Genomic DNA, 11776 nt, shown 5'->3' with positions numbered 1-11776 from the left:
AAATTAAAACAATGAGATACCACTACATACCTATTAGAATGGCCAAAGCAAAATGGTACAACCAAACAGAGGTTTCTTACAAAACTAAACATATTCTTTCATACAATTCAGCAATTGTACTCCTTGCTATTTACCGATGCTTAAGTTCACACACACAAAAATGCCTGCAAAAATGGTTTTAGTAATTTATTCTAAATTGCCAAAATTTGGAAGCAACAAAGATGTCCTTCAATAGGTAAATGGATAAATTGTGGTACATCCAGACAATGGAATATATTTCATCATTAAAATGAAATGAGCTGTCAAGCCATAAAAAGACATGGAAAAACCTTAAATGCATATTACTAAGTGAATAAAGGAGATAGTTTATCACTTGGTGTAATGTTATTCAAGAGTTTATGATTGTAGAGCATAAGAGCAGAATCAACCTCCTATGACACAATTAATGAAGAAAAATCAGCCTTATATTACACAATAATTAATGAAGATATAACAGATTTTTATAGAAAATACTATTTCTTAAAAGTAATTGCTTTAGCATAAGAGCAAATAAGGTCTATGAGGGCAAAAACGATTGTCTCCTTTATTGTACTGATAAATACTAGATGCCTAGAAGGGGACTTGGCACATGATAGCTGCTATATGAATATTTGAGGTAAGAAATGCTGAAAATGTTTTCCTATTACAACTTACTGTTATTCAGGAAAGCTCTTTACAAGGAAGGAATTATCTGAAATTCATTTAGATAATTTTAAGCGGCTTTCATCATAAAGCACCTTTATAAAGGATAAGGATGAGTTTTTTCCCTTGATAAACTAATTACTAAATCTAAACACCTGACAAATTTTGAATTAGTTGAAAATAATGTTTTTTACACAGTTTGAATTTATTATCTAATTTGCCAAATGTTTTTTCATTTCTCAGTAATATGTGGTTTTAATAATACTTTAACTTTTTGTTCTGAATGATTGAATTCTAGAAGTCCCTGCTAATACAAAAGATCAGAGAAAGTCCTATTTCCATAAAAACACTCACTGAAATAATGGGGGGATCTATAGCATACAAGGAAAATGTGAAATAAATAGATGGACTGATTAGGAAAGTGAAACATGGTAAGGAAAAATAAGAATATAACTTTCTATTTAATTTCCAGTTTTTGCTGAATGTTTCCTAAGAATAGAGAAACTCTTGGGCTAAGAAGTAAATTCACCCTAATGAACAGAAAAAATTTCTATCCCACTTACTATTGACAAACATATTATCTGATAGAGATGAAGATTTGATGTGAAAGGACATTGTTGTTTTCCTTGACTTTAAACCCACAGATAAAGATTTACCTGTATCTCTATTCATCGTAACCAATTCCCCACAAAAATTTGTTTAAATCATATGTCCATTTTTAAAAGAATATTTTACTTGCCTTAGAAAAAGGGAAGTTAAAGGGGACTATTTGTCATGTTACCTAACACTTTCTTTTCACATCTCAGTAAACTGTACACTTTCCATATAAAATTTATGTCTAATTGTTCCTTTACTGGCAAGTTAAGTTATCTAGTCCTATTTTCACTTATTTCAACATTTTATATATTTTTCCTAACGTATCTTTCTTGACATTTAACTATTACATGCCTAAATAAACAATAACTCTATGGCATATGTTGAGTTTAATCTCCTATAGCCTTAGAATATGTTGGGTTCTTTCAATTTGGAGATTTTGATCATTTTGGAGGATGCATGTGTTCATACTGTTGCTAGACAGATTTTTCTCTGTAAGGAAAAAAATAGGTATTAATAATTCCAATACTCCTGGTAAATTTTGAACTAAAAGTTTACACTAAAATATGGATAGATATCGTGCTCAAAATAGCTGCTACGGCTGTAAGAGCAGATGATTTCAAAACCAACCAGCCTACATTTTTGTATCAGTATGCTCACACATTATTATGTTGAGAAAATGTTATTTTATTTTGAAACAATGATAAAATGAATTAAATAGAATCATGTCAGACTCCTTAATGCAGGATCCATATTAATGCCAAAATAATGTCTATTACTATACATATTTAAATAAAACCAGTGTATTAGATTACATTATCAAAAGAGAATCTGGTTCTAATTATAATGTGATAAGTCATGATAGACCGTTCTCTTACTGCATCATCTAATACATTCCACAGATGTTGCAAATCATATTTTTCCTTCAATGTTTTAAAATTTAAATTCAATTAATTATCATATAGTGTACTATTAGTTTCAGAGGTAGAGTTCAGTCATTCATCAGTCTTATATAATACCCAGCGTTCATTACATCATGTGCCCTCCTTAATGTCCAACACCCAGGTACCCCCTCCCCTCCAGCAACCCTCACTTTGTTTCCTATGCTTAAGTGTCTTCACCAACATCTGTCATTTCCTGACTTGTTAATTTTAGTCATTCTGACCGGTGTGAGGTGGTATCTCATTGTGGTTTGGTTTGTATTTCCCTGATGCCGAGTGATGTGGAGAATTTTTTCATGTGTCAGTTGGCCATTTGGATGTCTTATTTGGAAAAATGTCTGTTCATGTCTTCTGCCCATTTCATGATTGGATTATTTGTTCTTTGGATGTTGAGTTTGATAAGTTCTTTATAGATTTTGGATACTAGCCCTTCATCTGATAAGATATGGAAATTATATTTTTAAAGGCACTGAATAGAGCTGTGGAGAAAAACAGAGTTACATGAACCAAAATATCACAGAAAGAGTAATTTTTCCTATGTAAACAAACTGCCAATAGCTGTTTTCTTTCCTGGGGTTATTTCCTAATTCCAGATGTAGGTGTGGCCCACAGAGAGAGACATGTGAGTTGGCACAATTTGGAAGTTTAAAAGGTTCTAAACAGGGGTGCCTGGGTGGCTCAGTTGGTTTAGCATCTGCCTTCAGCTCAGGTCATGATCCCAGCGTCCTGGGATCTAGTCCCACATTGGGCTCCTTGCTGAGCGGGGAGGCTACTTCTCCCTCTCCCTTTCCCCCTGTTTGTGCTCTCTTCTTCTCTGTCAAATAAATTAATAAAATCTTAAAAAAAAAAAAAGCTCTAGTCCGGTGCCCTATTTCCCCAGGGTGCATTTTTTTTAATCCTCTATGGCAAATGTGTCATGGTCTTTTCCTCAAGATATTTACCAAAGTTGGAAGTATAGTGAAGTGGGAGACCAATGAATAAAGGTCCAAATCCCTGAAGTATTGATTAGGCTAAGGAGAAAGAGAGGGATGCCAGGCTCTCAGGGTAAAGCCCAGGTAACATATGCTCAAGGAACAGAGGCAGGCAGAATCTCATCAAACCTGTAACACGTCCCTCAGCTGGCCCAATTCCTCATTGAATTTATGCCATCAGCCTCTTCTTCTATCTGCTTATCCAAGTAAAAAAAGAGCTTTATGTGTTGAAGATAAAATCATCCAGAATCTTTATAATTCCTAAATACATAAAACATGGCATATAATTTGAACTTATTAGTACACATACAAAGAGGAAGCAAATGTAACATTAAATTAGCTTTCATTAATATGTAAAGAGAATAGAAGGAAAGATTAAAAATGGATAAAATGATGGAGAATTCCAAAAGATATTTAAAATCTATAGAATTTTTATATTCAGAATTAACTGGATGAGTTTAACACAGACTTGACATACACAAAAAGGATAATTTGACCTAAATCAAAGAGAAAGCACTAAAAAATATCAAGAGTGAAGCACAAAAAAGGAAAACAAGAATGGAAAAAAAAGAATCAAACAAAAAAGAAAGAGTTAATCCCACAACATTAATAAAAAAAGTAGAAAATTCAAATGACCATCTTAGGATATACAAAAGTAAATTTTTGAAACTGAAACCACTCTTATTTTTTAAATTTCCAAGAAACTTTGGAAAAGAAATAAACTTTCTTAAGTTTCTTGGTTTAGGGTGCCTGGGTGGCTCAGATGGTTAAGCGTCTGCCTTTGGCTCAGGTCATGATCCCAGGGTCCTGGGATCGAGTCCCACATTTGGGCTCCCTGCTCCTTGGGAGCCTGCTTCTCCTTCTGCTTCTCTCTCTCTCTCTCTCCCCACCCCGGCTCTCATGAATAAACAAATAAAATATTTAAAAAAAAAAATAAAAGACCCTTCTTAAAAAAAAAAAAGTTTCTTGGTTTAAGGGCATCAAAACCCTCCAGTTAACATCAAATATAATGTTGATTTTTTAAAAAAATTTTATTTATTTATTTGAGAGAGAGAGCAAGAAAGCACAAGCAGGGGGAGCAGCAGAGACAGAGGGAGAAACAGGCTCCCCACTGAGCACGGAGCCCAATGGATGTGGGGCTCCATCCTAGTACCCTGGGATCATGACCTGAGTCTAAGGCCGACTCTTAACCAACTGAGCCACCCAGGTGCCCACATAATGTTCATGTTTTAAATACTTTTCCCCTGAGATGAGGAATAGAGCAGGAGTTCCACTATCCCTTTCTCAAGTTAACATTGTACTTGTAAGGGATGAAATATTCTTTACCCATTTTGGGTATCTGGCCAGGTCTAAGAATTAAACTAATATAAGACAAATTACAGAAGAAAAGCATACAAATTTTATTGAATTTTTATATTTACATGGAATCTTTCACAAGAGAATAAAAACCCAAAGAAGGGACCAAATTTGGAAGCTTTTATGTCTTTTAGACAAAGAAACAATAAATTTATGAAGAATTGACAATACAAAAGGATTTGTCCTATAAGTAGTAAGTGGTGAAGAAGTAACAAGAAAGATAAGAGCTGGTTTAACAAGTTTTGTTTTACAGCCATTTTGGCCCTAAATTCCCTGTCTCTGGTAATAACAATGTTTACTATCTTCCTGGTATGGGGAAGATATCTTTCACATGAGAGTTTATCTCCGTCTTTCAGAGGACAAAGGAGGGTCAATGTGTTTGCACCAACTAATTCTTAAGAACATTTTATTCAAAATAATCAATATGTCAGGATGCCTGCATGGCTGTCGGTTAAGCATCTGACTTAGTCTCTTGTCACAATCTCAGGGTGCTGGGATGGAACCCCCATCAGGCTCTCCACTTAGCAGGGAGCCTGCTTGTCCCTCTGCCCCTCCCCTCGCTCTTGCTCCACTCTCTCTCTCTCCCTCTCTCTTTCAAAAAAATAAACAAATAAAATCTTTAAAAAATAACCAGCATGCTAAAGTGGCATATCTTGGGGTGACAAGATGAAGGTTAACCCCTTCATACTGGAAGTTCTAACTATTGCAATAAAGCATATAGAACAAAGACAGAAAAAGCTGAAAAGAAGAATTAAAACTAACAATATTCATTGCTGACATAATTGTACAGCCAGAAAATCTACCTACAAACTACTAAAATTAACATATGAATTTAGCAAAGTTTACAACACCAGTATACACAAATAAATCAATTTCTATATATTAACAGATAATAATTGAGGAATGAAATTTTAAAATATCCTATGAAATATAAATCATCAAACAGCAACTATTACCTAGAATTCAAATAATTAAAGTTATGTAGCACTCATGCAATGAAACCTACAAAACATCACTGAGAGAAATTAAAGAAGACATAAGCAGAAGGGTATACTATGATTATACTTCACAAGATCAAGTATTACTAAGACATCAAGGCTCCTAAAATTGTTGTATAGATTTAGTGTAATTCCACTCAAAATCCCAGCAGGAACTTTTTGTTGAAGTTAGCAACCTTTTCCTAGAACTTATGGAGTTAAAAGGCAATATTGAGAAGTAAAGCTGGAGAATTTATACTATTTAACAAGATTCATTAAAAATATATTGTGTATAAAATAATAAGTATTGGTATAATGATGGACATTATAGATCAGTACCAGAGAGCCCAGAAATAGCCCCCCTCACATAACCAGTCCATATATGATTTATTAAAAACAAACCAACAACAACAAAAAACCCCACTGTGATTTAGTGGGGGAAAGGATAACCTTTTCAGTAAATGATGTCAGAGCAGTTGGACATGTATAACAAAACAGTAGGTTTAGACCCTTCTTTAAAGTTTACATTAAAAAGTAATTTGATATGATGTATATATTCAGTTGTAGAATGTAAAATAAAAGAGCTCTTACAAGAAAAGAGAGAAGAATATCTTTAGGCCCTTGGAATAAGCAAAGACTTCTCAAATAGGGCAAAAAATGAAGCAAACTATTTTTTTCAAAAGATGATAAATTGATTTTTATTAAAATTAAAAACATGTTTATCAAAACATGTTTATAAAAAGTTATGTTTACAAAAAAATGCAAGTCAAAGCTTGGGAAGAAATACTGGTCAGACATATATAAGTAAATAGCACTCATGTGTAATATAAAGAATTCTATAAAATTAATAAGAGAACAGACAAAACATTAATGGACCAAAAATCTTGATAGGCACTTCACAATATAATATATAAAATAACAACAAACAGAAGACAAATTAAAATTAAAAACACAGGGGGTGCCTGGGTGGCTCAGTTGGTTAAGTGACTGCCTTCGGCTCAGGTCATGATCCCGGAGTCCCGGGATCGAGTCCCACATCGGGCTCCCTGCTCAGTAAGGGAGCCTGCTTCTCCCTCTGACCCTCCCCCCTCTCATGTACTCTCTCTCTCTCATTCTCTCTCTCTCAAATAAATAAATAAATCTTTAAAAAAAAAAAATTAAAACCACAGGGCGCCTGGGTGGCTCAGTTGGTTAAGCGACTGCCTTCAGCTCAGGTCATGATCCTGGAGTCCTGGGATCGAGTCCCACATCGGGATCCCTGCTCAGCAGGGAGTCTGCTTCTCCCTCTGACCCTCTTCCCTCTCATGCTCTCTCTCTCTCATTCTCTCTCTCAAATAAATAAATAAAATCTTAAAAAAAATTTAAAACCACAATGTCCTTCCACTTCACAGCCATCAGAATACCTTTAGTTAATCTCATGACATAACAAGGTTCTGATGAAGATGTGGACAATCGAGCTTCTCATGCATTATTAGTGGGAATGTAAATTGGTACAAGCACTCTGGAATTGTGTTTGGCAATATCTGTTGACCTCATACCTAACCCTATACCTAGCAATTTAATTCTTGGGCATATACTCTATATAGATGGCAACATATGTTCATGAAAGACTTGTACAAACATATCTACAGCAACATTATTTACAATAATTCCAATTTGGAAAAAGTCCAAATAACCTTAAAAGTTGATAGGACTAATAAACTCTGACATACATAACCACCCAGTGGAATACTGCACAGCCATGAGAAAGAACAAATTGCTGATAAATTCAACAACATCAACAAATTTCACAGTAATCATGTAAAATGGGAATGGGACTGGATATCTTATGCCTAGCCCCCCCAATGCATTTTTGAAGCACATAATTCATCTAGTTTCACAAGTTCATAAGTGGAAAATAATTTGACTCAGGATGAATCATACCTCGAATCTCACCCTTACCTGATTTGGATCATATTTAGATGAAATTTTGGAGTTTAGACTTTGGAGTTGATGCTGTAATGAGTTAAGACTTTTAAGTCTGTTGTGATGGAATGAACGAATTTTGAATGAGACAAGGACATGTATTTTGGGGGGGGCGGTCACAGGTGGAATATTATGGACTGAATGTTGGGTGTCCCTTCAAAATCTCATGCTGAAACCCTTAACCCTACTGTGATGGTATTTAGAGATGGAGCCTTTGGGAGGTAGTGGGGTTTAGATGAAGTTATGAAGAAAGAACTCCATAATGAGATTAGTGTCCTTATAAGAAAAAGAAGAAACGAGCTCCTTCTCTCTATTCAGTGAGAGCATAGAGTGAGAAAGTAGCCCTCTGCAAGCCAGGAAGAAGGTTTTAGCCAAAATCCAACCACTTTAATCTTGGATTCCCAGCCTCCAGAATGGTAACAAACAAATTGTTGTTGTTTAAGCCATCCAGTCTATGGTATTTTTTTACGTCAGCCTGAGCTAAGACAAAACTTATTCATTCAAATGATATTTATTAAGAACCTATTAATATACCAAAAACTATTATAGGTCCTCACAAAAGTAAAAAACAAAAAATGTATTTTCAATGTTCTGTCTTTACCTAAGAAAACTCTGAGAAAGAAATCTAAATTACCATACTTAGTTAATATCCAGGATCTTATCTTTCACCCGGTGGCTATTGATTCCATATTTCATACTCAATCTTAAATATACCTCTGTAAGAAAGTCAATTAGGAAAAATATAGCAATATTATTAAGAGATACGCATATATGCACATGCGTGCACGCATGCGCGCACACACACACACACACACACATAAATAGGATTCACACGTGTGGCAAACTGTATAAAATAAATAATAAATCATTTTGATCTAAATGAGTACAAAAATTGAGTCACTGACTTTGGATGTTTACATTCCATAACTCTTCTCTTTGCCTTTTTGGTATAAAATCAGATCTTAAATCATTTTCCTATTGTTGTTATATTCTGGGCTGCTATAGTAGAAACACACAATCTAATTAAACTTAGATTATTCTATTAGCAAAATATATTTTTAAATCTTCACCAATACCTTTTAATTTCATCTTCATTCAATCTTTTCAATGTTCCCATCTCTGGTATAATTATCTAACTTTGTAGTATGTGTAAGGAATAGCCAAACAATTTTTGCCTTCTTATTGTAATTTTCTGCATGGTAGGCATATTTAGTTTCCAAACTGCACCTAAGCAAGTATGTGTCTTTGATGATTATTTTAAGACAAAATACTAAAAATACTAAAATTGAGTCTAATTGATACTTTTCATTTTAACACCTCTGCTAGCATAAAATGGTGCTTGTTTCTCTCCACATCTTTTTTAATCTTATTTTAATATGTTGATATTCTTGTGAGAAGATAGTGTTTATTTTGAAAACTTACTATTTTATACTAATAAGTCATTAGTATTAGGCACAATGTCATGGGAAGCAGCAATAATTACATTGAAAGAATCAATCTTGGAATCAAAAATCACATTGGTAAATCCTAGTCCCAACACTTATTACCTTGTTCAATCTACTAAACATCTTTTTCTTTTGTAAAAAAAAAAAAAAAAAAAATGTGGTAAAAAAACACATAATATGATACATAGTTAACAATAAATGCAATATTGCATCCAATCTTGCATAACAAACTATACATCCATTGAATAGCAACTCCCCAGTTCTCCTTGCTCCTCCCAAGCACCATTCTTTTTTTTTAAGTTTTTATTTAAATTACAGTTAATATACAGTGTAATATTAGTACAATTTAGTGATTCAACACTTCCATACAAAACCTGGTGCTCATCACAAGTGGCCTCCTTAATCCCCATCATCTATTTCACCCATCCCCCACCCCCTCCCCTCTGGTAACCATCAGTTTGTTCTCTATAGTTTGGTTTGTCTCTCTCTTTTTTTCCCCTATGATTGTTTGTTTTGTTTCTTAAATTTCACATATGAGTGAAATCATATGGTATTTGTCTTTCTCTGACCAACTTATTTTGCTTAGCATAATACTCCCTAGCTCCAACTGTATTGCTGCAAATGGCAAGATCTCATTCTTTTTGATGGCTGAGTAGTATTCCAGTGTGTGTGTGTGTGTGTGTGTGTGTGTGTGTGTGTGTGTGTGTATACCACATCTTTGTCCATTCTAGTTTTTGTTCCTATGAGTCTGATTAATTTAGATACTGCATATAAGTGAAAGCATGCCCTATTTTCATGACATTTCTAAGAAAAGTGTTGAAGATGTAGCTTGGCTTTTTCTGACTAATTATATTGAACTGTGAGAAGACAGAGATTACTTATAGATGGAATTATTAAGCATTAAGGAGGCAGAACTTAAAGATTTAGAAAATTCTCAGCCTATCCATATTGCAAAATGTGAAGGCACTAAAGGTGATACCATGTGACCATTTGTTAAGATTAATATGATTCAGCCACCTAAACAGAAACTAGGTGCTATTGTTCAAGATAACAGACAAATGGATAATGGATGAACAACTATAATGGAAGAAGGACCCAGAAATGATTCAGAGATCAGGATTGCCACTCCCATCACAGGGCCAGAATTCTTGGTCCACATAGGTTTTAAAGGATAAGGATGCATGGTAGAGCCCCGGTGTGGTGCCACAACCTGGGAGAGCCACGGATGCTTGTTGAGAACTGTAGCATGTGTGGGGCCTCACTAGAGCTGTAGTAAGTTGTCCCACAGAGCCATGGGGGTGACTTACTACCCCACTGGGCCTGGAAAACAGAACGTGAAGCCAAAGAGGAATATTCTCATACTTAAGGTCTAAGAGAATTTTCTCCATTAGGTTTTGGACTTATTTGGGAGCTGCCCCTACTTTCCTCTTTATGATGTCTCCCTTTTGAAATGGAATGTCTACCCTATGCCTGTTTCAGCACTGTATTTTATAGAAGCACATACATGTTTGGGCTCACAGGTTCACGGCTAGAGAAGAGTTGGCCTCAGAATGACTCATACCTTGAGTCTGAACCAAATCTGATTTAGATGATATTTATATGAGACTTTGGACTTACACTTTAAAGTTAATGGTGGAATGAGTTAAGACTTTTGGGTCTATTGGGATGGAACAAATGAACTTTGAATGCAAAAAGGACTGAATTTTGGGAGGGCCTAGGATGGAATACTATAGACTGAATATTTCCTCCCAAAATTCATATGAAAACTAATCCACAGTGTGATGGTATTTGGAGATGTGGCCTTTGGGAAGTCATTAAGTCATAAGGGAGGAGCCCTTGGAAATGGGATTAGTGGCCTTATAAAATCACCCCAGAGAGCTCTCTTTCACTAAGTGAAGACATAGTGAGAGAATGGGTGTTTACCATCTCATAATCAAACCCAGGTGATAGGGAGATGAAATCTGCTGCTTACAACCATGAGTCAAGCCCTCGAGTGACTGAAACTCCAGCCAACAGTTTGACTTCAACCTCATGAGAAATCCTGAGCCAGAACCACTGAACTAAGTGTTTTGGGATTTCCTAACCTCAGAAACTGTCAGATAGCAAAATTTTGTTGTTTTAAGCTATTAATTTTGGGATCAAAATCTTATGCAGCAATAAATAATAATAAAATGGGAATTCAGAAACAAACAAAACAAAATTTCTTTAGAAATTATACAGCACAGTATAGTAAATAATTGGTGCAATAGTAATTCTTTTTTTATTTTTATCAAATGATGTAAATACATTTTAATATAACTAACATCTATTGAGCATTTAATGTTTTCCTTTTATGAGGAATAGTTTGCATACAGGAAAATGTGCCAAAATCAATTGTACATCTCAATATTGACATATGTATATGCCATATGTACCCTTCTCCTCCTCAAATATAGAATATTCCCATCACCGACTTTGCCTGTTCCTAGTGAACTGGCCTTTTATTTATTTGTTTTTATTATGTTATGTTAATCACCATACATTACATCATTAGTTTTTGATGTAGTGTTCCATGATTCATTGTTTGCATATAACACCCAGTGCTCCATTCAGTACATGCCCTCTTTAATACCCATCACCAGGCAAACCCATCCCCCCACACCCCCCCAAACCCTCAGTTTGTTTCTCAGAGTCCATAGTCTTTATGGTTCATCTCCCCCTCCGATTTTCCCCCCTTCATTTTTCCCTTCCTGCTATCTTCTTCTTCTTCTTCTTTTTTTAACATATAGGATATTTTTATCCTCCAGGATAGATACAGCCTATGTTAGGATTCTGGAAATTCAGTCTAGTTCTAAATAAGTTACAAA

This window comes from Zalophus californianus, chromosome 15 (assembly GCF_009762305.2).
Source record: "Zalophus californianus isolate mZalCal1 chromosome 15, mZalCal1.pri.v2, whole genome shotgun sequence".
In the NCBI taxonomy this organism is placed as follows: domain Eukaryota; kingdom Metazoa; phylum Chordata; class Mammalia; order Carnivora; family Otariidae; genus Zalophus; species Zalophus californianus.
This window is presented reverse-complemented; position numbering follows the sequence as displayed.